Source organism: Pseudophryne corroboree, unplaced genomic scaffold, assembly GCF_028390025.1.
Source record: "Pseudophryne corroboree isolate aPseCor3 unplaced genomic scaffold, aPseCor3.hap2 scaffold_298, whole genome shotgun sequence".
In the NCBI taxonomy this organism is placed as follows: domain Eukaryota; kingdom Metazoa; phylum Chordata; class Amphibia; order Anura; family Myobatrachidae; genus Pseudophryne; species Pseudophryne corroboree.
This window is the reverse complement of record NW_026969651.1, coordinates 616,382-639,390: the sequence shown is the minus strand read 5'-3', so window position 1 is coordinate 639,390 and position 23,009 is coordinate 616,382. Positions and strand designations below refer to the sequence as shown.

General features: G+C 48.8%; 23 non-coding genes and 2 pseudogenes across 23 annotated transcripts; 22 read left to right on the top strand and 3 right to left on the bottom strand.

The window, feature by feature from the left end:
* The first annotated feature begins 67 nt into the window (after positions 1 to 67).
* On the top strand, positions 68 to 231 carry LOC135015902 (U1 spliceosomal RNA). Its single transcript, XR_010214073.1, has one exon. It is a non-coding gene; the product is annotated as a U1 spliceosomal RNA (small nuclear RNA).
* Positions 232 to 383: 152 nt separating this feature from the next.
* On the top strand, positions 384 to 547 carry LOC135015912 (U1 spliceosomal RNA). The gene has a single exon (XR_010214082.1). It is a non-coding gene; the product is annotated as a U1 spliceosomal RNA (small nuclear RNA).
* A 671-nt stretch (positions 548 to 1,218) lies between these two features.
* LOC135015783 (U1 spliceosomal RNA) lies at positions 1,219 to 1,382 on the top strand. Its single transcript, XR_010213968.1, has one exon. It is a non-coding gene; the product is annotated as a U1 spliceosomal RNA (small nuclear RNA).
* Positions 1,383 to 1,534: 152 nt separating this feature from the next.
* LOC135015935 (U1 spliceosomal RNA) lies at positions 1,535 to 1,676 on the top strand (annotated as a pseudogene).
* A 694-nt stretch (positions 1,677 to 2,370) lies between these two features.
* Positions 2,371 to 2,534, top strand: LOC135015890 (U1 spliceosomal RNA). Its single transcript, XR_010214068.1, has one exon. It is a non-coding gene; the product is annotated as a U1 spliceosomal RNA (small nuclear RNA).
* Positions 2,535 to 2,686: 152 nt separating this feature from the next.
* On the top strand, positions 2,687 to 2,850 carry LOC135015911 (U1 spliceosomal RNA). The gene has a single exon (XR_010214081.1). It is a non-coding gene; the product is annotated as a U1 spliceosomal RNA (small nuclear RNA).
* A 671-nt stretch (positions 2,851 to 3,521) lies between these two features.
* On the top strand, positions 3,522 to 3,685 carry LOC135016053 (U1 spliceosomal RNA). The gene has a single exon (XR_010214199.1). It is a non-coding gene; the product is annotated as a U1 spliceosomal RNA (small nuclear RNA).
* Positions 3,686 to 3,837: 152 nt separating this feature from the next.
* LOC135015986 (U1 spliceosomal RNA) lies at positions 3,838 to 4,000 on the top strand. Its single transcript, XR_010214139.1, has one exon. It is a non-coding gene; the product is annotated as a U1 spliceosomal RNA (small nuclear RNA).
* A 670-nt stretch (positions 4,001 to 4,670) lies between these two features.
* Positions 4,671 to 4,834, top strand: LOC135015840 (U1 spliceosomal RNA). The gene has a single exon (XR_010214021.1). It is a non-coding gene; the product is annotated as a U1 spliceosomal RNA (small nuclear RNA).
* A 152-nt stretch (positions 4,835 to 4,986) lies between these two features.
* Positions 4,987 to 5,149, top strand: LOC135015907 (U1 spliceosomal RNA). The gene has a single exon (XR_010214077.1). It is a non-coding gene; the product is annotated as a U1 spliceosomal RNA (small nuclear RNA).
* A 674-nt stretch (positions 5,150 to 5,823) lies between these two features.
* LOC135015816 (U1 spliceosomal RNA) lies at positions 5,824 to 5,987 on the top strand. The gene has a single exon (XR_010213999.1). It is a non-coding gene; the product is annotated as a U1 spliceosomal RNA (small nuclear RNA).
* Positions 5,988 to 6,139: 152 nt separating this feature from the next.
* On the top strand, positions 6,140 to 6,302 carry LOC135015873 (U1 spliceosomal RNA). Its single transcript, XR_010214052.1, has one exon. It is a non-coding gene; the product is annotated as a U1 spliceosomal RNA (small nuclear RNA).
* Positions 6,303 to 6,976: 674 nt separating this feature from the next.
* LOC135015814 (U1 spliceosomal RNA) lies at positions 6,977 to 7,140 on the top strand. The gene has a single exon (XR_010213997.1). It is a non-coding gene; the product is annotated as a U1 spliceosomal RNA (small nuclear RNA).
* Positions 7,141 to 7,292: 152 nt separating this feature from the next.
* Positions 7,293 to 7,455, top strand: LOC135015871 (U1 spliceosomal RNA). The gene has a single exon (XR_010214050.1). It is a non-coding gene; the product is annotated as a U1 spliceosomal RNA (small nuclear RNA).
* Positions 7,456 to 8,129: 674 nt separating this feature from the next.
* LOC135015780 (U1 spliceosomal RNA) lies at positions 8,130 to 8,293 on the top strand. The gene has a single exon (XR_010213965.1). It is a non-coding gene; the product is annotated as a U1 spliceosomal RNA (small nuclear RNA).
* A 152-nt stretch (positions 8,294 to 8,445) lies between these two features.
* Positions 8,446 to 8,608, top strand: LOC135015877 (U1 spliceosomal RNA). The gene has a single exon (XR_010214056.1). It is a non-coding gene; the product is annotated as a U1 spliceosomal RNA (small nuclear RNA).
* A 674-nt stretch (positions 8,609 to 9,282) lies between these two features.
* Positions 9,283 to 9,446, top strand: LOC135015836 (U1 spliceosomal RNA). The gene has a single exon (XR_010214018.1). It is a non-coding gene; the product is annotated as a U1 spliceosomal RNA (small nuclear RNA).
* Positions 9,447 to 9,598: 152 nt separating this feature from the next.
* Positions 9,599 to 9,739, top strand: LOC135015968 (U1 spliceosomal RNA; annotated as a pseudogene).
* A 694-nt stretch (positions 9,740 to 10,433) lies between these two features.
* On the top strand, positions 10,434 to 10,597 carry LOC135015794 (U1 spliceosomal RNA). Its single transcript, XR_010213978.1, has one exon. It is a non-coding gene; the product is annotated as a U1 spliceosomal RNA (small nuclear RNA).
* Positions 10,598 to 10,749: 152 nt separating this feature from the next.
* Positions 10,750 to 10,912, top strand: LOC135015870 (U1 spliceosomal RNA). The gene has a single exon (XR_010214049.1). It is a non-coding gene; the product is annotated as a U1 spliceosomal RNA (small nuclear RNA).
* Positions 10,913 to 11,586: 674 nt separating this feature from the next.
* Positions 11,587 to 11,750, top strand: LOC135016088 (U1 spliceosomal RNA). Its single transcript, XR_010214233.1, has one exon. It is a non-coding gene; the product is annotated as a U1 spliceosomal RNA (small nuclear RNA).
* Positions 11,751 to 11,902: 152 nt separating this feature from the next.
* Positions 11,903 to 12,065, top strand: LOC135015869 (U1 spliceosomal RNA). Its single transcript, XR_010214048.1, has one exon. It is a non-coding gene; the product is annotated as a U1 spliceosomal RNA (small nuclear RNA).
* A 9,017-nt stretch (positions 12,066 to 21,082) lies between these two features.
* Positions 21,083 to 21,245, bottom strand: LOC135015807 (U1 spliceosomal RNA). The gene has a single exon (XR_010213990.1). It is a non-coding gene; the product is annotated as a U1 spliceosomal RNA (small nuclear RNA).
* A 655-nt stretch (positions 21,246 to 21,900) lies between these two features.
* LOC135015917 (U1 spliceosomal RNA) lies at positions 21,901 to 22,063 on the bottom strand. The gene has a single exon (XR_010214087.1). It is a non-coding gene; the product is annotated as a U1 spliceosomal RNA (small nuclear RNA).
* Positions 22,064 to 22,215: 152 nt separating this feature from the next.
* LOC135015779 (U1 spliceosomal RNA) lies at positions 22,216 to 22,379 on the bottom strand. Its single transcript, XR_010213964.1, has one exon. It is a non-coding gene; the product is annotated as a U1 spliceosomal RNA (small nuclear RNA).
* Between the last annotated feature and the right edge of the window lie 630 nt (positions 22,380 to 23,009).

The window sequence follows — 23,009 nt, the reverse complement described above, 5'->3', positions numbered from 1 at the left end:
AGTTGAATCTCCTTTACTTGACAGAGATGTGCCTGAGCAGCGGCCCTCCCCAGCCCTATCCCAAATCATACTTATTTTGCATAGGAGATACCATGGTCATGAAGATTGTTCTCCCAGGGTGAGGTTCATTCATTGCATTCTGGGTATGCTGACCCCTGTGATTTCCCCAAATGTGGGAAACTCGACTGCATTATTTGTGGTAGTGGGGGACTGTGTTTGTGCTTTCCTCTGGTCAGCTCTGGTAAAAGTCAGATTTCTTTGTCTCAGATCTTCCTCTAGCCTTGTTCTCTTTTTGAGAGTTTCCTTGTGCTGCCTCAGTTGGATCTCCTTCACTTGACAGGGGGGTGCCCGAGCAGCGACCCTCCCCAGCTCAAGCCCAACTCCTACTTACCTGCCAGGTGAGATACTATGATCAGGAAGGTGCTTCTCCCAGGGCAAGGCTCACCCATTGCACTCTGGGTGTGCTGCTCCTACGATTTCCCCAAATGTGGGACACTTGATTGCATAATTTGTGTTTCCTCTGGTCGGCTACTCGTATAATTCAGATCTCTTTGTCTCAGGTCTCTCTTTAGCCTAGTTTGCTGTCTGTTTCCACTTCTCTTTTCTTGAGCCCCTGCCTTCTATGCCCTTGTGCACTCTCCTGACTTCTCCTGTCTGCTTACTTTGTGCCTTCCAACGCACAATGCGAACTACAGGTAGTGCTGCAGGGCCCACACCCTTTTACTTGCCTTACAGAGCAGCTCTGGAGCTGTTACAGTGCCCAGCTGCTGCAAGAAATCAGCTTGAATACTTCAGGGGCTGGGGCATAGCCAACATGAGCCCCACACCGAAGGAGAATGGAGGTGTTTAATGCGAACTAGGGGTCATCCAAGCACCGCAAAAGGCCGCCATGCCCTGCATAACCCTTTTTTCTTTGCATATGCAGATGAGGGTTCCAGCCAACTTTGGCCCACTGCTTGGATGACATCACCGTATGCAAATCCGTCTTCTGCAGACCTTCTCCCAGGAATGCTTTTACTAGTTGTTGCATTTGGCTTGTTGTTTGGGGGTGCTTCAGTATTAGGCAGCCTTCTGCCCTCCCATGTTCATCTGAAAATATGTGTTCTCCCTGCAGTTGTTGTCCCCAGATGAGAGTTCCCTTGTGCTGCCTCAGTTGAATCTCCTTTACTTGACAGAGATGTGCCTGAGCAGCGGCCCTCCCCAGCCCTATCCCAAATCATACTTATTTTGCATAGGAGATACCATGGTCATGAAGATTGTTCTCCCAGGGTTAGGTTCATTCATTGCATTCTGGGTATGCTGACCCCTGTAATTTCCCCAAATGTGGGAAACTCAACTGCATTATTTGTGGTAGTGGGGGACTGTGTTTGTGCTTTCCTCTGGTCAGCTCTGGTAAAAGTCAGATTTCTTTGTCTCAGATCTTCCTCTAGCCTTGTTCTTCTTTCGAGAGTTCCCTTGTGTTGCCTCAGTTGGATCTCCTTCACTTGACAGGGGGGTGCCCGAGCAGCGACCCTCCCCAGCTCTAGCCCAACTCCTACTTACCTGCCAGGTGAGATACTATGATCATGTAGGTGCTTCTCCCAGGGCAAGGCTCACCCATTGCACTCTGGGTGTGCTGCCCCTGCGATTTCCCCAAATGTGGGAAACTTGACTGCATAATTTGTGTTTCCCCTGGTCGGCTCTCATATAATTCAGATCTCTTTGTCTCAGGTCTCTCTCCAGCCTAGTTTGCTGTCTGTTTCCACTTCTTTTTTCTTGAGCCCCTCCCTTCTATACCCTTGTGGACTCTCTTGACTTCTCCTCCTGTCTGCTTACTTTGTGCCTTCCAACGCACAATGCAAACTACAGGTAGTGCTGCAGGGCCCACACCCTTTTACTTGCCTTTCAGAGCAGCTCTGGAGCTGTTACAGTGCCCAGCTGCTGCAAGAAATCAGCTTGAATGCTTCAGGGGCTGGGGCATAGCCAACATGAGCCCCACACCGACGGAGGGTGGAGGTGTTTAATGCGAACTAAGGGTCATCCAAGCGCCGCAAAAGGCCGCCATGCCCTGCATACCCCTTTTCTCTTTTCATATGCAGATGAGGGTTCCAGCCAACTTTGGCCCACTGCTTGGATGACATCACCGTATGCAAATCCGTCTTCTGCAGACCTTCCCCCAGGAATGCTTGTACTATTTGTTGCATTTGGTTTGTTGTTTGGGGTGCTTCAGTATTAGGCAGCCTTCTGCTCTCCCATGTTCATCTGAAAATATGTGTTCTCCCTGCAGTTGTTGTCCCCAGATGAGAGTTCCCTTGTGCTGCCTCAGTTGAATCTCCTTTACTTGACAGAGATGTGCCTGAGCAGCGGCCCTCCCCAGCCCTATCCCAAATCATACTTATTTTGCATAGGAGATACCATGGTCATGAAGATTGTTCTCCCAGGGTGAGGTTCATTCATTGCATTCTGGGTATGCTGACCCCTGTGATTTCCCCAAATGTGGGAAACTCGACTGCATTATTTGTGGTAGTGGGGGACTGTGTTTGTGCTTTCCTCTGGTCAGCTCTGGTAAAAGTCAGATTTCTTTGTCTCAGATCTTCCTCTAGCCTTGTTCTCTTTTTGAGAGTTTCCTTGTGCTGCCTCAGTTGGATCTCCTTCACTTGACAGGGGGGTGCCCGAGCAGCGACCCTCCCCAGCTCAAGCCCAACTCCTACTTACCTGCCAGGTGAGATACTATGATCAGGAAGGTGCTTCTCCCAGGGCAAGGCTCACCCATTGCACTCTGGGTGTGCTGCTCCTACGATTTCCCCAAATGTGGGACACTTGATTGCATAATTTGTGTTTCCTCTGGTCGGCTACTCGTATAATTCAGATCTCTTTGTCTCAGGTCTCTCTTTAGCCTAGTTTGCTGTCTGTTTCCACTTCTCTTTTCTTGAGCCCCTGCCTTCTATGCCCTTGTGCACTCTCCTGACTTCTCCTGTCTGCTTACTTTGTGCCTTCCAACGCACAATGCAAACTACAGGTAGTGCTGCAGGGCCAACACCCTTTTACTTGCCTTACAGAGCAGCTCTGGAGCTGTTACAGTGCCCAGCTGCTGCAAGAAATCAGCTTGAATGCTTCAGGGGCTGGGGCATAGCCAACATGAGCCCCACACCGACGGAGGGTGGAGGTGTTTAATGCGAACTAAGGGTCATCCAAGCACCGCAAAAGGCCGCCATGCCCTGCATAACCCTTTTCTCTTTTCATATGCAGATGAGGGTTCCAGCCAACCTTGGCCCACTGCTTGGATGACATCACCGTATGCAAATCCGTCTTCTGCAGACCTTTTCCCAGGAATGCTTGTACTAGTTGTTGCATTTGGTTTGTTGTTTGGGGGTGCTTCAGTATTAGGCAGCCTTCTGCTCTCCCATTTTCATCTGAAAATATGTGTTCTCCCTGCTGTTGTTGTCCCCAGATGAGAGTTCCCTTGTGCTGCCTCAGTTGAATCTCCTTTACTTGACAGAGATGTGCCTGAGCAGCGGCCCTCCCCAGCCCTATCCCAAATCATACTTATTTTGCATAGGAGATACCATTATCATGAAGATTGTTCTCCCAGGGTGAGGTTCATTCATTGCATTCTGGGTATGCTGACCCCTGTGATTTCCCCAAATGTGGGAAACTCGACTGCATTATTTGTGGTAGTGGGGGACTGTGTTTGTGCTTTCCTCTGGTCAGCTCTGGTAAAAGTCAGATTTCTTTGTCTCAGATCTTCCTCTAGCCTTGTTCTTTTTTCGAGAGTTTCCTTGTGCTGCCTCAGATGGATCTCCTTCACTTGGCAGGGGGGTGCCCGAACAGCGACCCTCCCCAGCTCTAGCCCAACTCCTACTTACCTGCCAGGTGAGATACTATGATCAGGAAGGTGCTTCTCCCAGGGCAAGGCTCACCCAATGCACTCTGGGTGTGCTGCTCCTAAGATTTCCCCAAATGTGGGACACTTGATTACATAATTTGTGTTTCCTCTGGTCGGCTCTCGTATAATTCAGATCTCTTTGTCTCAGGTCTCTCTCCAGCCTAGTTTGCTGTCTGTTTCCACTTCTCTTTTCTTGAGCCGCTCCCTTCTATGCCCTTGTGCACTATCCTGACTTCCCCGTCTGCTTACTTTGTGCCTTCCAACGCACAATGCAAACTACAGGTAGTGCTGCAGGGCCCACACCCTTTTACTTGCTTTACAGAGCAGCTCTGGAGCTGTTACAGTGCCCAGCTGCTGCAAGAAATCAGCTTGAATGCTTCAGGGGCTGGGGCATAGCCAACATGAGCCCCACACCGAAGGAGGGTGGAGGTGTTTAATGCGAACTAGGGGTCATCCAAGCGCCGCAAAAGGCCGCCATGCCCTGCACACCCCTTTTTTATTTTCATATGCAGACGAGGGTTGAAGCCAACTTTGACCCACTGCTTGGATGACATCACCATATGCAAATCCATCTGTGGCAGGCCTTCCCCCAGGAATGCTTGCACTAGTTGTTGCATTTGGTTTGTTGTTTGGGGGTGCTATAGTATTAGGCAGCCTTCTGCCCTCCCATGTTCATCTGAAAATATATGTTCTCCCTGCAGTTGTTGTCCCAAGATGAGAGTTCCCTTGTGCTGCCTCAGTTGAATCTCCTTTACTTGACAGAGATGTGCATGAGCAGCGGCCCTCCCCAGCCCTATTCCAAATCATACTTATTTTGCATAGGAGATACCATGGTCATGAAGATTTTTCTCCCAGGGTGAGGTTCATTCATTGCATTTTGGGTATGCTGACCGCTGTGATTTCCCCAAATGTGGGAAACTTGACTGCATTATTTGTGGTAGTGGGAGACTGTGTTTGTGCTTTCCTCTGGTCAGCTCTGGTAAAAGTCAGATTTCTTTGTCTCAGATTTTCCTTTAGCCTTGTTCTTCTTTCGAGAGTTCCCTTGTGCTGCCTCAGTTTGATCTCCTTCACTTTACAGGGGGGTACACGAGCAGCGACCCTCCCCAGCTCTAGCCCAACTCCTACTTACCTGCCAGGTGAGATACTATGATCATGAAGGTGCTTCTCCCAGGGCAAGGCTCACCCATTGTACTCTGGGTGTGCTGCTCCTGCGATTTCCCCAAATGTGGGAAACTTGACTGCATAATTTGTGTTTCCCCTGGTCGGCTCTCGTATAATTCAGATCTCTTTGTCTCAGGTCTCTCTCCAGCCTAGTTTGCTGTCTGTTTCCACTTCTCTTTTCTTCAGCCGCTCCCTTCTATACCCTTGTGCACTATCCTGACTTCTCCTCCCGTCTGCTTACTTTGTGCCTTCCAATGCACAATGCAAACTACAGGTAGTGCTGCAGGGCCCACACCCTTTTACTTGCCTTACAGAGCAGCTCTGGAGCTGTTACAGTGCCCAGCTCCTGCAAGAAATCAGCTTGAATGCTTCAGGGGCTGGGGCATAGCCAACATGAGCCCCACACCGAAGGAGGGTGGAGGTGTTTAATGCAAACAAGGGGTCAGACAAGCGCCGCAAAAGGCCACCATGCCCTGCACGCCCCTTTTCTGTTTTCATATGCAGACGAGGGTTGAAGCCAACTTTGACCCACTGCTTGGATGACATCACCATATGCAAATCCATCTGCGGCAGGCCTTCCCCCAGGAATGCTTGCACTAGTTGTTGCATTTGGTTTGTTGTTTGGGGGTGCTTCAGTATTAGGCAGCCTTCTGCCCTCCCATGTTCATCTGAAAATATGTGTTCTCCCTGCAGTTGTTGTCCCCAGATGAGAGTTCCCTTGTGCTGCCTCAGTTGAATCTCCTTAACTTGACAGAGATGTGCCTGAGCAGCGGCCCTCCCCAGCTCTATCCCAAATCATACTTATTTTGCATAGGAGATACCATGGTCATGAAGATTATTCTCCCAGGGTGAGGTTCATTCATTGCATTCTGGGTATGCTGACCCCTGTGATTTCCCCAAATGTGGGAAACTTGACTGCTTTATTTGTGGTAGTGGGGGACTGTGTTTGTGTTTTCCTCTGGTCAGCTCTGGTAAAAGTCAGATTTCTTTGTTTCAGATCTTCCTCTAGCCTTGTTCTTCTTTCGAGAGTTCCCTTGTGCTGCCTCAGTTGGATCTCCTTCACTTGACAGGGGGGTGCCCGAGCAGAGACCCTCCCCAGCTCTAGCCCAACTCCTACTTACCTGCCAGGTGAGATACTATGATCATGAAGGTGCTTCTCCCAGGGCAAGGCTCACCCATTGCACTCTGGGTGTGCTGCCCCTGCGATTTCCCCAAATGTGGGAAACTTGACTGCATAATTTGTGTTTCCCCTGGTCGGCTCTCGTATAATTCAGATCTCTTTGTCTCAGGTCTCTCTCCAGCCTAGTTTGCTGTCTGTTTCCACTTCTCTTTTCTTGAGCCGCTCCCTTCTATGCCCTTGCGCACTATCCTGACTTCTCCTCCTGTCTGCTTACTTTGTGCCTTCCAACGCACAATGCGAACTACAGGTAGTGCTGCAGGGCCCACACCCTTTTACTTGCCTTACAGAGCAGCTCTGGAGCTGTTACAGTGCCCAGCTGCTGCAAGAAATCAGCTTGAATGCTTCAGGGGCTGGGGCATAGCCAACATGAGCCCCACACCGAAGGAGGGTGGAGGTGTTTAATGCAAACTAGGGGTCAGTCAAGCGCCGCAAAAGGCCACCATGCCCCGCACGCCCCTTTTCTGTTTTCATATGCAGACGAGGGTTGAAGCCAACTTTGACCCACTGCTTGGATGACATCACCATATGCAAATCCATCTGCGGCAGGCCTTCCCCCAGGAATGCTTGCACTAGTTGTTGCATTTGGTTTGTTGTTTGGGGGTGCTTCAGTATTAGGCAGCCTTCTGCCCTCCCATGTTCATCTGAAAATATGTGTTCTCCCTGCAGTTGTTGTCCCCAGATGAGAGTTCCCTTGTGCTGCCTCAGTTGAATCTCCTTAACTTGACAGAGATGTGCCTGAGCAGCGGCCCTCCCCAGCTCTATCCCAAATCATACTTATTTTGCATAGGAGATACCATGGTCATGAAGATTATTCTCCCAGGGTGAGGTTCATTCATTGCATTCTGGGTATGCTGACCCCTGTGATTTCCCCAAATGTGGGAAACTCGACTGCTTTATTTGTGGTAGTGGGGGACTGTGTTTGTGTTTTCTTCTGGTCAGCTCTGGTAAAAGTCAGATTTCTTTGTTTCAGATCTTCCTCTAGCCTTGTTCTTCTTTTGAGAGTTCCCTTGTGCTGCCTCAGTTGGATCTCCTTCTCTTAACAGGGGGGTGCCCGAGCAGCGACCCTCCCCAGCTCTAGCCCAACTCCTACTTACCTGCCAGGTGAGATACTATGATCATGAAGGTGCTTCTCCCAGGGCAAGGCTCACCCATTGCACTCTGGGTGTGCTGCCCCTGCGATTTCCCCAAATGTGGGAAACTTGACTGCATAATTTGTGTTTCCCCTGGTCGGCTCTCGTATAATTCAGATCTCTTTGTCTCAGATCTCTCTACAGCCTAGTTTGCTGTCTGTTTCCACTTCTCTTTTCTTCAGCCGCTCCCTTCTATACCCTTGTGCACTATCCTGACTTCTCCTCCCGTCTGCTTACTTTGTGCCTTCCAATGTACAATGCAAACTACAGGTAGTGCTGCAGGGCCCACACCCTTTTACTTGCCTTACAGAGCAGCTCTGGAGCTGTTACAGTGCCCAGCTGCTGCAAGAAATCTGCTTGAATGCTTCAGGGGATGGGGCATGGCCAACATGAGCCCCACACCAAAGGAGGGTGGAGGTGTTTAATGCGAACTAGGGGTCATCCAAGCACCGCAAAAGGCCGCCATGCCCTGCACGCCCCTTTTCTCTTTTCATATGCAGATGAGGGTTGAAGCCAACTTTGACCAACTGCTTGGATGACATCACCGTATGCAAATCCGTCTTCTGCAGAACTTCCCCCAGGAATGCTTGCACTAGTTGTTGCATTTGGTTTGTTGTTTGGGGGTGCTTCAGTATTAGGCAGCCTTCTGCCCTCCCATGTTCATCTAAAAATATGTGTTCTCCCTGCAGTTGTTGTCCCCAGATGAGAGTTCCCTTGTGCTGCCTCAGTTGAATCTCCTTTACTTGACAGAGATGTGCATGAGCAGCGGCCCTCCCCAGCCCTATTCCAAATCATACTTATTTTGCATAGGAGATACCATGGTCATGAAGATTGTTCTCTCAGGGTGAGGTTCATTCATTGCATTTTGGGTATGCTGACCCCTGTGATTTCCCCAAATGTGGGAAACTTGACTGCATTATTTGTGGTAGTGGGGGACTGTGTTTGTGCTTTCCTCTGGTCAGCTCTGGTAAAAGTCAGATTTCTTTGTCTCATATTTTACTCTAGCCTTGTTCTTCTTTCGAGAGTTCCCTTGTGCTGCCTCAGTTGGATCTCCTTCACTTGACAGGGGGGTACCCGAGCAGCGACCCTCCCCAGCTCTAGCCCAAATCCTACTTACCTGCCAGGTGAGATACTATGATCATGAAGGTGCTTCTCCCAGGGCAAGGCTCACCCATTGCACTCTGGGTGTGCTGCTCCTGCGATTTCCCCAAATGTGGGAAACTTGACTGCATAATTTGTGTTTCCCCTGGTCGGCTCTCGTATAATTCAGATCTCTTTGTCTCAGGTCTCTCTCCAGCCTAGTTTGCTGTCTGTTTCCACTTCTCTTTTCTTGAGCCGCTCCCTTCTATGCCCTTGCGCACTATCCTGACTTCTCCTCCTCTCTGCTTACTTTGTGCCTTCCAACGCACAATGCGAACTACAGGTAGTGCTGCAGGGCCCACACCCTTTTACTTGCCTTACAGAGCAGCTCTGGAGCTGTTACAGTGCCCAGCTGCTGCAAGAAATCAGCTTGAATGCTTCAGGGGCTGGGGCATAGCCAACATGAGCCCCACACCGAAGGAGGGTGGAGGTGTTTAATGCGAACTAGGGGTCATCCAAGCGCCGCAAAAGGCCGCCATGCCCTGCACGCCCCTTTTCTCTTTTCATATGCAGACGAGGGTTGAAGCCAACTTTGACCCACTGCTTGGATGACATCACCATATGCAAATCCGTCTTCTGCAGAACTTCCCCCAGGAATGCTTGTACTAGTTGTTGCATTTGGTTTGTTGTTTGGGGGTGCTTCAGTATTAGGCAGCCTTCTGCCCTCCCATGTTCATCTGAAAATATGTGTTCTCCCTGCAGTTGTTGTCCCCAGATGAGAGTTCCCTTGTGCTGCCTCAGTTGAATCTCCTTTACTTGACAGAGATGTGCATGAGCAGCGGCCCTCCCCAGCCCTATTCCAAATCATACTTATTTTGCATAGGAGATACCATGGTCATGAAGATTGTTCTCCCAGGGTGAGGTTCATTCATTGCATTCTGGGTATGCTGACCTCTGTGATTTCCCCAAATGTGGGAAACGCGACTGCTTTATTTGTGGTAGTGGGGGACTGTGTTTGTGTTTTCCTATGGTCAGCTCTGGTAAAAGTCAGATTTCTTTGTTTCAGATCTTCCTCTAGCCTTGTTCTTCTTTCGAGAGTTCCCTTGTGCTGCCTCAGTTGGATCTCCTTCACTTGACAGGGGGGTGCCCGAGCAGCGACCCTCCCCAGCTCTAGCCCAACTCCTACTTACCTGCCAGGTGAGATACTATGATCATGAAGGTGCTTCTCCCAGGGCAAGGCCCACCATTGCACTCTGGGTGTGCTGCCCCTGCGATTTCCCGAAATGTGGGAAACTTGACTGCATAATTTGTGTTTCCCCTGGTCGGCTCTCGTATAATTTAGATCTCTTTGTCTCAGGTCTCTCTCCAGCCTAGTTTGCTGTCTGTTTCCACTTCTTTTTTCTTGAGCCCCTCCCATCTATACCCTTGTGCACTATCCTGACTTCTCCTCCCGTCTGCTTACTTTGTGCCTTCCAATGCACAATGCAAACTACAGGTAGTGCTGCAGGGCCCACACCCTTTTACTTGCCTTACAGAGCAGCTCTGGAGCTGTTACAGTGCCCAGCTGCTGCAAGAAATCAGCTTGAATGCTTCAGGGGCTGGGGCATAGCCAACATGAGCCCCACACCGAAGGAGGGTGGAGGTGTTTAATGCAAACTAGGGGTCAGCCAAGCGCCGCAAAAGGCCACCATGCCCTGCACGCCCCTTTTCTCTTTTCATATGCAGACGAGGGTTGAAGCCAACTTTGACCCACTGCTTGGATGACATCACCATATGCAAATCCATCTGCGGCAGGCCTTCCCCCAGGAATGCTTGCACTAGTTGTTGCATTTGGTTTGTTGTTTGGGGGTGCTTCAGTATTAGGCAGCCTTCTGCCCTCCATGTTCATCTGAAAATATGTGTTCTCCCTGCAGTTGTTATCCCCAGATGAGAGTTCCCTTGTGCTGCCTCAGTTGAATCTCCTTTACTTGACAGAGATGTGCCTGAGCAGCGGCCCTCCCCAGCTCTATCCCAAATCATACTTATTTTGCATAGGAGATACCATGGTCATGAAGATTATTCTCCCAGGGTGAGGTTCATTCATTGCATTCTGGGTATGCTGACCCCTGTGATTTCCCCAAATGTGGGAAACTCGACTGCTTTATTTGTGGTAGTGGGGGACTGTGTTTGTGTTTTCCTCTGGTCAGCTCTGGTAAAAGTCAGATTTCTTTGTTTCAGATCTTCCTCTAGCCTTGTTCTTCTTTCGAGAGTTCCCTTGTGCTGCCTCAGTTGGATCTCCTTCACTTGACAGGGGGGTGCCCGAGCAGCGACCCTCCCCAGCTCTAGCCCAACTCCTACTTACCTGCCAGGTGAGATACTATGATCATGAAGGTGCTTCTCCCAGGGCAAGGCTCACCCATTGCACTCTGGGTGTGCTGCCCCTGCGATTTCCCCAAATGTGGGAAACTTGACTGCATAATTTGTGTTTCCCCTGGTCGGCTCTCGTATAATTCAGATCTCTTTGTCTCAGGTCTCTCTCCAGCCTAGTTTGCTGTCTGTTTCCACTTCTCTTTTCTTTAGCCGCTCCCTTCTATACCCTTGTGCACTATCCTGACTTCTCCTCCCGTCTGCTTACTTTGTGCCTTCCAATGCACAATGCAAACTACAGGTAGTGCTGCAGGGCCCACACCCTTTTACTTGCCTTACAGAGCAGCTCTGGAGCTGTTACAGTGCCCAGCTGCTGCAAGAAATCAGCTTGAATGCTTCAGGGGATGGGGCATGGCCAACATGAGCCCCACACCAAAGGAGGGTGGAGGAGTTTAATGCGAACTAGGGGTCATCCAAGCACCGCAAAAGGCCGCCAAGCCCTGCACGCCCCTTTTCTCTTTTCATATGCAGATGAGGGTTGAAGCCAACTTTGACCCACTGCTTGGATGACATCACCGTATGCAAATCCGTCTTCTGCAGAACTTCCCCCAGGAATGCTTGCACTAGTTGTTGCATTTGGTTTGTTGTTTGGGGGTGCTTCAGTATTAGGCAGCCTTCTGCCCTCCCATGTTCATCTGAAAATATGTGTTCTCCCTGCAGTTGTTGTCCCCAGATGAGAGTTCCCTTGTGCTGCCTCAGTTGAATCTCCTTTACTTGACAGAGATGTGCCTGAGCAGCGGCCCTCCCCAGCCCTATTCCAAATCATACTTATTTTGCATAGGAGATACCATGGTCATGAAGATTGTTCTCCCAGGGTGAGGTTCATTCATTGCATTTTGGGTATGCTGACCCCTGTGATTTCCCCAAATGTGGGAAACTTGACTGCATTATTTTTGGTAGTGGGGGACTGTGTTTGTGCTTTCCTCTGGTCAGCTCTGGTAAAAGTCAGATTTCTTTGTCTCAGATTTTCCTCTAGCCTTGTTCTTCTTTCGAGAGTTCCCTTGTGCTGCCTCAGTTGGATCTCCTTCACTTTACAGGGGGGTACCCGAGCAGCGACCCTCCCCAGCTCTAGCCCAACTCCTACTTACCTGCCAGGTGAGATACTATGATCATGAAGGTGCTTCTCCCAGGGCAAGGCTCACCCATTGCACTCTGGGTGTGCTGCCCCTGCGATTTCCCCAAATGTGGGAAACTTGACTGCATAATTTGTGTTTCCCCTGGTCGGCTCTCGTATAATTCAGATCTCTTTGTCTCAGGTCTCTCTCCAGCCTAGTTTGCTGTCTGTTTCCACTTCTCTTTTCTTGAGCCGCTCCCTTCTATGCCCTTGCGCACTATCCTGACTTATCCTCCTGTCTGCTTACTTTGTGCCTTCAAACGCACAATGCGAACTACAGGTAGTGCTGCAGGGCCCACACCCTTTTAGTTGCCTTACAGAGCAGCTCTGGAGCTGTTACAGTGCCCAGCTGCTGCAAGAAATCAGCTTGAATGCTTCAGGGGCTGGGGCAGAGCCAACATGAGCCCCACACAAAAGGAGGGTGGGGGTGTTTAATGCGAACTAAGGGTCATCCAAGCACCGCAAAAGGCCGCCATGCCCTGCATGCCCCTTTTCTCTTTTCATATGCAGATGAGGGTTCCAGCCAACTTTGGCCCACTGCTTGGATGACATCACCGTATGCAAATCCGTCTTCTGCAGACCTTCCCCCAGGAATGCTTGTACTAGTTGTTGCATATGGTTTGATATTTGATGGTGCTTCAGTATTAGGCAGCCTTCCGCCCTCCCATGTTCATCTGAAAAGATGTGGTCTCCCTGCAGTTGTTGTCCCCAGACGAAAGTTCCCTTGTGCTTCCTCAGTTGAATCTCCTTAACTTGACGGGGGAGGGGCTGCCCGAGCAGCCACCCTCCCCAGCCCTATCCCAACTCATACTTATTTTGCATATGAGATCTCTTGATCATGAAGATTGTTCTCACAGGGTGAGGTTCATCCATTATATTTTAAAATAGGAAGGTACAAATTACATATTTGAATTGCATCTATGTGTTGGATTCAAATGCCCCCCCCCCCTTCCTTTCTCAATTGTGCCCGTCAGCAGCTATTCTAAGGTTGCTGCCAATGGGTGTGACACATTAATTTCTTCTGTGGGGTACACTGGACTCCACAAGGATTCACATTGGTGTGTAGAGTAGGATCTTGATCTGAGGCACCAACCGGCTCAAAGCTTTTGACTGTTCCCAAGAAGCTCAGTGCATTCTCCTCTATAACCCCGCTTCCATGAACAGGGAGCTCAGTTTGTAGTTGGTGCCTTCAGTAGCAGGCCACTTAACAGGGGCTTGCCTCAGGCAGCCTATTCTTAGCTATTAATTTTGACAAGAAAAGAAGAACTTGTTTTATGAGAATCTACAAGGGCTGCAGCAGGCTAGGTCTAATAGACATCTTTACTGCAGCTTCATCACTCCCAGCGGCGCTGTATACTCCCGTGCCCTGGTTGCTGGGTCACTGCAGCGGAGGCTCCGGTTTCTTCCTAAGGTCAGTCACACACACACCGCCCTTCCGGATCACGAGGCCGCTGATGAAGGGGAGCGTGGCCGTAGGGGGTGGACCGTGTGCGCACTGGCGTGGACACTGATTACTGGGCAGCCGCTCCACTAGCCACCAGGTACAGTTAAGGAGCACAGGTCTGGGGGTTTTTCTCCTATATTAAACCAATTTTGTACTGCCCGCAGCGCATTGTGATAGGTAATAGGGCCTGATTCAGGTTGGATTGCAATCACAATAAGCGATCCAACTGCAAAAATTGCTAAGAGCATACGCATGTGCCTGCATTTTCTGCGGCACCCCGCAGAGAATGCGATCGCCTCTGCCTGTCAATCGGGGCAGGGGGGGAGAGGGGGGTCAGCAACACTCCATTTCCAAGTCAGGGATGGAGCGGTGCGGGGGCAAGGCTTCAAAATGGGGTCTGCAATGGAGGAGACACAGGGGGCGTGGTCACAGCGGCTGTATGACATCACATTCAGCCGCTGTGATCACAAAAATGGTGGCGGCTTCCTGCGCGCACATACAGTCTGCACCAGCAGGAGGCTACACCATTTTTTATGATCACGCTGAACTGCAGTGCGACTGCAATTACAGCATGGTCAAGAAGGGAGGCGTCATGCTGGGTGGCCATTAGAGATGAGCGGGTTCGGTTCCTCGGAATCCGAACCCGCCCGAACTTCACCCTTTTTTGCACGGGTCCGAGCAGACTCGGATCCTCCCGCCTTGCTCGGTTATCCCGAGCGCGCCCGAACGTCATCATCCCGCTGTCGGATTCTCACAAGACTCGGATTCTATATAAGGAGCCGCGCGTCGCCGCCATTTTCACACGTGCATTGAGATTGATAGGGAGAGGACGTGGCTGGCGTCCTCTCCGTTTAGATTAGAAGATAGAGACGAGTGACATTTGATTTACTACTAATTTGGGGAGCAGTTGAACTTGTCAGGAGTACTCAGTAGTGCAGAGTTTTGCTGATAGTGACCACCAGTTTTATTATTTATAATCCGTTCTCTGCCTGAAAAAAAACGATACACATACCATATATGTGCTCAGCCTCAGTGTGCTGCATGATATATCATCTATGTATATCTGACTGTGCTGAGTGCTCACTGCTCACACAGCTTAATTGTGGGGGAGACTGGGGAGCAGTTATAGCAGGAGTACAGTGCACACTTTTGCTGCCAGTGTGACCACCAGTATATTGTCTGCCTGAAAAAGTTAAACACTCCTGTGGTGTTTTTTTTTTTTATTCTATAAACGCATTCTGCTGACAGTGTCCAGCAGGTCGGTCATACATTATATTATATAAATATTTACCTGCAGTAGTGTTATATTTTTTTTTCATCTCTATCATCTTTATCATCTCTATATTAGCAGACGCAGTACGGTAGTCCACGGCTGTGGCTATCTCTGTGTCGTCAGTGCTCGTCCATAATTGTATACCTACCTACCTGTGGTGGGTTTTTTTTTTCTATCTTCTTCATACTAGTAGTTTAGGAGTCTGCTGACAGTGTCCACCAGGTCCATCATTATATTATATACCTACAGTAGTAATATATTTATTATATTATCTATACTAGCAGACGCAGTACGGTAGTCCACGGCTGTGGCTATCTCTGTGTCGTCAGTGCTCGTCCATAATTGTATACCTACCTGTGGTGGGGTGTTTTTTTTCTATCTTCTTCATACTAGTAGTTTAGGAGTCTGCTGACAGTGTCCACCAGGTCCGTCATTATATTATATACCTACAGTAGTAATATATTTAGTATATTATCTATACTAGCAGACGCAGTACGGTAGTCCACGGCTGTACCTACCTCTGTGTCGTCACTCGTCCATAATTGTATACCTAACTGTGGTGGGGTTTTTTTTTCTATCTTCTTCATACTAGTAGTTTAGGAGTCTGCTGACAGTGTCCACCAGGTCCGTCATTATATTATATACCTACAGTAGTAATATATTTAGTATATTATCTATACTAGCAGACGCAGTACTGTAGTCCACGGCTGTACCTACCTCTGTGTCGTCACTCGTCCATAATTGTATACCTACCTGTGGTGGGGTTTTTTTTTCTATCTTCTTCATACTAGTAGTTTAGCAGTCTGCTGACAGTGTCCACCAGGTCCGTCATTATATTATATACCTACAGTAGTAATATATTTAGTATATTATCTATGCTAGCAGACGCAGTACGGTAGGCCACGGCTGTGGCTATCTCTGTGTCATCAGTGCTCATCCATAATTGTATACCTACCTACCTGTGGTGGGTTTTTTTTTCTATCTTCTTCATACTAGTAGTTTAGGAGTCTGCTGACAGTGTCCACCAGGTCCGTCATTATATTATATACCTACAGTAGTAATATATTTAGTATATTATCTATACTAGCAGATGCAGTACGGTAGTCCACGGCTGTACCTACCTCTGTGTCGTCACTCGTCCATAATTGTATACCTACCTGTGGTGAAGTTTTTTTTCTATCTTCTTCATACTAGTAGTTTAGCAGTCTGCTGACAGTGTCCACCAGGTCCGTCATTACATTATATATACCTACAGTAGTTATATATATTTTTTTTTATATCATTAATTATCATCTCTATACTAGCAGACGCAGTACGGTAGGCCACGGCTGTGGCTATCTCTGTGTCGTCAGTGCTCGTCCATAATTGTATACCTACCTGTGGTGGGGTTTTTTTTTCTATCTTCATCATACTAGTAGTTTAGCAGTCTGCTGACAGTGTCCACCAGGTCCGTCATTATATAATATATACCTACAGTAGTTATATATATATTTTTTTTATATCATTAATTATCATCTCTATACTAGCAGACGCAGTACGGTAGTCCACGGCTGTAGCTACCTCTGTGTCGTCAGTCACTCGTCATCCATAAGTATACTAGTATCCATCCATCTCCATTGTTTACCTGAGGTGCCTTTTAGTTGTGCCTATTAAAATATGGAGAACGAAAATGTTGTGGTTCCAAAAATAGGGAAAGATCAAGATCCACTTCCACCTCGTGCTGAAGCTGCTGCCACTAGTCATGGCCGAGACGATGAAATTCCATCAACGTCGTCTGCCGAGGCCGATGCCCAATGTCATAGTACAGAGCATGTAAAATTCAAAACACAAAAGATCAGTAAAAAAAAGGACTCAAAAATCTAAATAAAAATCGTCGGAGGAGAAGCGTAAACTTGCCAATATGCCATTTACCACACGGAGTGGCAAGGAACGGCTGAGGCCCTGGCCTATGTTCATGGCTAGTGGTTCAGCTTCACATGAGGATGGAAGCACTCAGCCTCTCGCTAGAAAAATGAAAAGACTTAAGCTGGCAAAAGCACAGCAAAGAACTGTGCGTTCTTCAAAATCACAAATCCACAAGGAGAGTCCAATTGTGTCGGTTGCGATGCCTGACCTTCCCAACACTGGACGTGAAGAGCATGCACCTTCCACCATTTGCACACCCCCTGCAAGTGCTGGAAGGAGCACCCGCAGTCCAGTTCCTGATAGTCAGATTGAAGATGTCAGTGTTGAAGTACACCAGGATGAGGAGGATATGGGTGTTGCTGGCGCTGGGGAGGTGAGGTGGTTTGTTTAAGTCAGGCACCCGGGGAGACACCTGTTGTCCGTGGGAGGAATATGGCCATTGACATGCCTGGTGAAAATACCAAAAAAAAACTGCTCTTCGGTGTGGAAGTATTTCAACAGAAATGCGAACAACAGGTGTCAAGCCGTGTGTTGCCTTTGTCAAGCTGTAATAAGTAGGGGTAAGGACGTTAACCACCTCGGAACATCCTCCCTTATACGCCACCTGCAGCGCATTCATCATAAGTCAGTGACAAGTTCAAAAACTTTGGGCGACAGCGGAAGCAGTCCACTGACCAGTAAATCCCTTCCTCTTGTAACCAAGCTCACGCAAACCACCCCACCAACTCCCTCAGTGTCAATTTCCTCCTTCCCCAGGAATGCCAATAGTCCTGCAGGCCATGTCACTGGCAATTCTGACGAGTTCTCTCCTGCCTGGGATTCCTCCGATGCATCCTTGAGTGTAACGCCTACTGCTGCTGGCGCTGCTGTTGTTGCTGCTGGGAGTCGATGGTCATCCCAGAGGGGAAGTCGTAAGACCACTTTTACTACTTCCACCAAGCAATTGACTGTCCAACAGTCCTTTGCAAGGAAGATGAAATATCACAGCAGTCATCCTGCTGCAAAGCGGATAACTGAGGCCTTGGCATCCTGGGCGGTGAGAAACGTGGTTCCGGTATCCATCATTACTTCAGAGCCAACTATAGACTTGATTGAGGTACTGTGTCCCCGGTACCAAATACCATCTAGGTTCCATTTCTCTAGGCAGGCGATACCGAAAATGTACACAGACCTCAGAAAAAGACTCACCAGTGTCCTAAAAAATGCAGTTGTACCCAATGTCCACTTAACCACGGACATGTGGACAAATGGGGCAGGGCAGACTCAGGACTATATGACTGTGACAGCCCACTGGGTAGATGTATTGACTCCCGCCGCAAGAACAGCAGCGGCGGCACCAGTAGCAGCATCTCGCAAACGCCAACTCTTTCCTAGGCAGGCTACGCTTTGTATCACCGCTTTCCAGAATACGCACACAGCTGAAAACCTCTTACGGCAACTGAGGAAGATCATCGCAGAATGGCTTACCCCAATTGGACTCTCCTGTGGATTTGTGGCATCGGACAACGCCAGCAATATTGTGCGTGCATTATATCTGGGCAAATTCCAGCACGTCCCATGTTTTGCACATACCTTGAATTTGGTGGTGCAGAATTATTTAAAAAACGACAGGGGTGTGCAAGAGATGCTGTCGGTGGCCAGAAGAATTGCGGGACACTTTCGGCGTACAGGCACCACGTACAGAAGACTGGAGCAACACCAAAAACGCCTGAACCTGCCCTGCCATCATCTGAAGCAAGAAGTGGTAACGAGGTGGAATTCAACCCTCTATATGCTTCAGAGGATGGAGGAGCAGCAAAAGGCCATTCAAGCCTATACATCTGACCACGATATAGGAGGTGGAATGCACCTGTCTCAAGCGCAGTGGAGAATGATTTCAACGTTGTGCAAGGTTCTGCAACCTTTTGAACTTGCCACACGTGAAGTCAGTTCAGACACTGCCAGCCTGAGTCAGGTCATTCCCGTCATCAGGCTTTTGCAGAAGAAGCTGGAGACATTGAAGGAGGAGCTAAGACAGAGCGATTCCGCTAGGCATGTGGGACTTGTGGATGGAGCCCTTCATTTGCTTAACCAGGATTCACGGGTGGTCAATCTGTTGAAATCAGAGCACTACATTTTGGCCACCGTGCTCGATCCTAGATTTAAAACCTACGTTGTATCTCTCTTTCCGGCAGACACAAGTCTGCAGGGGTTCAAAGACCTGCTGGTGAGAAAATTATCAAGTCAAGTGGAACTTGATCGGTCAACAGCTCCTCCTTCACATTCTCCCGCAATTGGGGGTGCGAGGAAAAGGCTCAGAATTCCGAGCCCACCCGCTGGCGGTGATGCAGGGCAGTCTGGAGCGACTGCTGATGCTGACATCTGGTCCGGACTGAAGGACCTGCCAACGATTACGGACATGACGTCTACTGTCACTGCATATGATTCTCTCACCATTGAAAGAATGGTGGAGGATTATATGAGTGACCGCATCCAAGTAGGCACGTCAGACAGTCCGTACGTATACTGGCAGGAAAAAGAGGCAATTTGGAGGCCCTTGCACAAACTGGCTTTATTCTACCTAAGTTGCCCTCCCACAAGTAGTACTCCGAAAGAGTGTTTAGTGCCGCCGCTCACCTTGTCAGCAATCGGCGTACGAGGTTACTTCCAGAAAATGTGGAGAAGATGATGTTCATTAAAATGAATTATAATCAATTGCTCCGTGGAGACATTGACCAGCAGCAATTGCCTCCACAAAGTACACAGGGAGCTGAGATGGTAGATTCCAGTGGGGACGAATTGATAATCTGTGAGGAGGGGGATGTACACGGTGATGAATCGGAGGATGATGATGAGGTGGACATCTTGCCTCTGTAGAGCCAGTTTGTGCAAGGAGAGATTAATTGCTTCTTTTTTGGTGGGGGTCCAAACCAACCCGTCATTTCAGTCACAGTCGTGTGGCAGACCCTGTCACTGAAATGATGGGTTGGTTAAAGTGTGCATGTCCTGTTTATACAACATAAGGGTGGGTGGGAGTGCCCAAGGACAATTCCATCTTGCACCTCTTTTTTCTTTCATTTTTCTTTGCGTCATGTGCTGTTTGGGGAGTGTTTTTTGGAAGGGCCATCCTGCGTGACACTGCAGTGCCACTCCTAGATGGGCCAGGTGTTTGTGTCGGCCACTTGGGTCGCTGAGCTTAGTCACACAGCTACCTCATTGCGCCTCTTTTTTTCTTTGCGTCATGTGCTGTTTGGGGAGTGTTTTTTGGAAGGGCCATCCTGCGTGACACTGCAGTGCCACTCCTAGATGGGCCAGGTGTTTGTGTCGGCCACTTGGGTCGCTGAGCTTAGTCACACAGCTACCTCATTGCGCCTCTTTTTTTCTTTGCGTCATGTGCTGTTTGGGGAGTGTTTTTGGAAGGGCCATCCTGCGTGACACTGCAGTGCCACTCCTAGATGGGCCAGGTGTTTGTGTCGGCCACTTGGGTCGCTGAGCTTAGTCATCCAGCGACCTCGGTGCAAATTTTAGGACTAAAAATAATATTGTGAGGTGTAAGGTGTTAAGAATAGACTGAAAATGAGTGGAAATTATGGTTATTGAGGTTAATAATACTTTGGGATCAAAATGACTCCCAAATTCTATGAACAAGGGAAAATGTCATCATCCCGCTGTCGGATTCTCGCGAGATTCGGATTCCATATAAAGAGCTGCGCGTTGCCGCCATTTTTACTCGTGCATTGAAGAGAGAGCGGAGAGGACGTGGCTATGTTCTCTCAGTGGAAATCTCAATATCAGTGCTCAGTATCAGTGGATACTCATTGCTGCTCAGTAATACTAGTAGTGTGTCTCTCCTGCTCAGTGTCAGTTCTCAGTAGTATCCTCATCAGTGCTCAGTATCACTGCTCATTGTCTTGTGCTGCATTGTTGTGCTCAGCATACTACAGTACATTACTAATAGTCCAGTGCTGCATCTTGCTGCTCAGTGTCAGTTCTAGTATCCTCATCAGTGCTCACTATCACTGCTCATTGCATTGTGGTGTTCTGTATACTACAGTAACATAGTAATATAGTAACATATAGTAACATAGTTTTTGAGGTTGAATAGAGGCAAATTGCCCATCGTGTTCAACCTGTTTTAAGTTGTGATGATTCTACATACTTGCTTAATAATGTATTATGACTAGTTAGCTACTACAACTCATGTTACCCCCGGATTAACCATGTTGATATTTTAAGTATTATAAACTTGGATAGCTTTTTCATTCAGAAATGTATCCATTCCTTTTTTAAATCCAATTACAGAGTCCGCCATTACCACCTTCCCTGGCAGGGAATACCACATCCTGATTGCCCTAACAGTGAAGATCATAGTATCTCACCTGGCAGGTAAGTAGGAGTTGGGCCAGAGCTGTGGAGGATTGCTGCTCGGGCACCCCCTGTGAAGTGAAGGAGATCCAACTGAGGCAGCACAAGGGAACTCTCGAAAGAAGAACAAGGCTAGAGGAAGATCTGAGACAAAGAAATCTGACTTTTACCAGAGCTGACCAGAGGAAAGCACAAACACAGTCCCCCACTACCACAAATAATGCAGTCGAGTTTCCCACATTTTGGAAATCACAGGGGTCAGCATACCCAGAATGCAATGAATGAACCTCACCCTGGGAGAACAATCTTCATGACCATGGTATCGCCTATGCAAAATAAGTATGATTTGGGATAGGGCTGGGGAGGGCCGCTGCTCAGGCACATCTCTGTCAAGTATAGGAGATTCAACTGAGGCAGCACAAGGGAACTCTCATCTGGGGACAACAACTGCAGGGAGAACACATATTTTCAGATGAACATGGGAGGGCAGAAGGCTGCCTAATACTGAAGCACCCCCAAACAACAAACCAAATGCAACAACTAGTACAAGCATTCCTGGGGGAAGTTCTGCAGAAGACGGATTTGCATACGGTGATGTCATCCAAGCAGTGGGCCAAAGTTGGCTGGAACCCTCATCTGCATATGAAAAGAGAAAAGGGGCATGCAGGGCATGGCGGCCTTTTGCGGCGCTTGGATGACCCTTAGTTCGCATTAAACACCCCCACCCTCCTTCGGTGTGGGGCTCATGTTGACAATGCCCCAGCCCCTGAAGCATTCAAGCTGATTTCTTACAGCAGCTTGGCACTGTAACAGCTCCAGAGCTGCTCTGTAAGGCAAGTAAAAGGGTGTGTAGTTTGCATTGTGCATTGGAAGGCACAAAGTAAGCAGACAGGAGGAGAAGTCAGGATAGTGCACAAGGGTATAAAAGGGAGGGGCTCAAGAAAAAAGAAGTGGAAACAGACAGCAAACTAGGCTGGAGAGAGACCTGAGACAAAGAGATCTGAATTATACGAGAGCCGACCAGGGGAAACACAAATTATGCAGTCAAGTTTCCCACATTTGGGGAAATCGCAGGGGCAGCACACCCAGAGTGCAATGGGTAAGCCTTGCCCTGGAAGAAGCACCTTCATGATCATAGTATCTCACCTGGCAGGTAAGTAGGAGTTGGGCTTGAGCTGGGGAGGGTCGCTGCTCGGGCACCGCCCTGTCAACTGAAGGAGATCCAACTGAGGAAGCACAAGGGAACTCTCGAAAGAAGAACAAGGCTAGAGGAAGATCTGAAACAAAGAAATCTGACTTTTACCAGAGCTGACCAGAGGAAAACACAAACACAGTCCCCCACTACCACAAATAATGCAGTCGAGTTACCCACATTTGGGGAAATCACAGGGGTCAGCATACCCAAAATGCAATGAATGAACCTCACCCTGGGAGAACAATCTTCATGACCATGGTATCTCCTATGCAAAATAAGTATGATTTGGGATAGGGCTGGGGAGGGCCGCTGCTCAGGCACATCTCTGTCAAGTAAAGGAGATTCAACTGAGGCAGCACAAGGGAACTCTCATCTGGGGACAACAACTGCAGGGAGAACACATATTTTCAGATGAACATGGGAGGGCAGAAGGCTGCCTAATACTGAAGCACCCCCAAACAACAAACCAAATGCAACAACTAGTGCAAGCATTCCGGGGGGAAGGCCTGCAGCAGATGGATTTGCATATGGTGATGTCATCCAAGCAGTGGGTCAAAGTTGGCTTCAATCCTCATCTGCATATGAAAAGAGAAAAGGGGCGTGCAGGGTATGGCGGCCTTTTGCGGCGCTTGGATGACCCCTAGTTCGCATTAAACACCTCCACCCTCCTTTGGTGTGGGGCTCATGTTGACAATGCCCCAGCCTCTGAAGCATTCAAGCTTATTTCTTACAGCAGCTTGGCACTGAAACAGCTCCAGAGCTGCTCCGTAAGGCAAGTAAAAGGGTGTGGGCCCTGCAGCACTACCTGTAGTTTGCATTGTGCATTGGAAGGCACAAAGTAAGCAGACAGGAGGAGAAGTCAGGATAGTGCACAAGGGTTAGCTGAACACACTAACCGATTGCGCCACAGAG